The sequence below is a fragment of the Otolemur garnettii genome, unplaced genomic scaffold (genome assembly GCF_000181295.1).
Source record: "Otolemur garnettii isolate 467f Iridium unplaced genomic scaffold, OtoGar3 scaffold00034, whole genome shotgun sequence".
NCBI lineage: Eukaryota > Metazoa > Chordata > Mammalia > Primates > Galagidae > Otolemur > Otolemur garnettii.
Window position 1 is genome coordinate 1,630,308 of NW_003852429.1, and position 1,926 is coordinate 1,632,233.

Consider the following 1,926-nt stretch of genomic DNA (forward strand, 5'->3'; position numbering starts at 1 on the left):
TCACTGGGTCAGCTCCTTTTTCAGGACTGATGCAGGGTCCGTCAGTCTATATGTGCCCAGAGTAAGCAGATTCAGTCTGGAATTGTGACCTAGAGAAGAGACCAGGATCTATCTCTGCCCTGGCGTACTGCCGAGAGAGCCAAAGAAGCACCCTTGGATGAAAGAGAGAGCATCATCCACTCTGGGCAGTGTATGTTAATATATTCTTACACCATAGGCCCCTTTCAGTAGTGTATGTTATACAAGTTCAAGAAGAACTAATAATTTGAGCCAGAAGGAGTGAAGCAATTCAATGTTTTAATAGTTTTCAATTAGCTATAGATTTCTATTTTATGTGTGCACATGTATTTGTATTCTAGCTCGTTCAGTATTAGTTTAGATAAATGCACTGAGGTTCACATAATCTGAAAATAATTATGTGGAAAAGGAATATGATCCAAGAATAAAAATAATCTAAAAAATATGAGTAGTAAAAAGAACATGAAATCAGATATAAGATTAGGACCAAAGATACATGTACATTTTATTTTAGCAGTATAAGATCTCAACATTTTTTGAGCTAGGCCAAAAATTTAGGCTCTGCGTTTCCTATTAGCCGTTATAAAGAGTGATCCAATCAGTAACATGATTCAGAGCAGTTAGTAGGAGAGAATGATCCTAGTATGGTCCTATCTGTTGGTCTGTCATATATGACTTATTGTTCATATGTTGAGGTTTGTTCTTTATGTGAGTGTTTTTTGAGAGTTTTAATTGTGAAGGGATGTTGAATTTTATTGAATGCGTTGTCATCATCAATTGAAATAATCATATGGTTTTTGTCCTTTGTTGTGTTGGTATGATGTATCACATTGATTTTTTTGTATGTTTGAACATCCTTGGATCAAGTGGAATGAATCTTACTTGATCATGATGAAAAATCTTTTGAATGTGTGGCTGAATTTAGTTTACTAGTATTTTCTTGAGGATTTTTTTTGTGTGTGTGTCTATATTGATCAGAGATATTGGGATGATGTGTTTTTGTTGTGGTTTTGTCTGGTTTTGATATCAGAGTGATTTGTAATACTGGCCTTGTATGATGAATTTGAGAGTATTCCCTCCTTTTCAATTTTTTGGAATAGTTTGAGCAGAATTAGTGTTAGTTCTCTGGTAAATGTTTGGTAGAATTGAGAAGTATCTGGCCCTGGAATTTTCCTTAATGAGAGACTTATTATTGTTTCTGTCTTGTTACGGTCATTTTTTAAATTCATGGTTCAATCTTGGTAGATTATATGAGTCTAGGAATTTATCCATTTCTTCTAGGTTTTCCAATTTATTGGCATGCAGTTGCTTGTAATAATCTCTAATGATCCGTTGAATTTCTGCAGTATCAGTTGTAATGTTTCCTTTTTCATCTCTGATTTTGATTTGTGTCTTCCCTCTTTTGTTTTCTTAGTCTGACCCAAAATTTGCCAATTTTGTTTATCTTTTCAAAAAACCAAAATTTGTTTCATTGATCTTTTCTGGTTTTTTTGTTTGTTTGTTTGTTTCAATGTCTTTTATTTCTACTCTGATCTTTATTTTTTCTTCCACTAATTTTAGGTTTGGTTTCCTCTTATTTTCTAATTCCTTAAGATTCATAGGTCATTGTTCTACTTTTCTGATGTGGGCATTTATTACTGTAAACTTTCATCTTCCCACTTTTGCTGTATCCTAGGTTTTAGTATGTGGTATTTCCCTTTGTATTTGTTTTAAGAAATTTTAAAATTTCCTTCTTAATTTTTTGTTGACCCACTGACATTCATGAGGAAACTGTTTAGTTTCCATATGTTTGTATAGTTTCTGAAGTTCCCTCTGGTATTAAATTCTAGTTTTATTCTATTTTGGGCAGAGGTAATACTTGATATGGTTTTAATTTTTTTTTAATTTTTTTAAAGACTTGTTTTAAGG

At 32.6% G+C, this 1,926-nt stretch overlaps 1 protein-coding gene across 1 annotated transcript in view; it reads left to right on the forward strand.

The window, feature by feature from the left end:
* The window catches only part of GPC5 (glypican 5), a 639,568-nt gene that overhangs the window by 24,144 nt on the left and 613,498 nt on the right, over positions 1-1,926 (forward strand). The window lies entirely within an intron of this gene.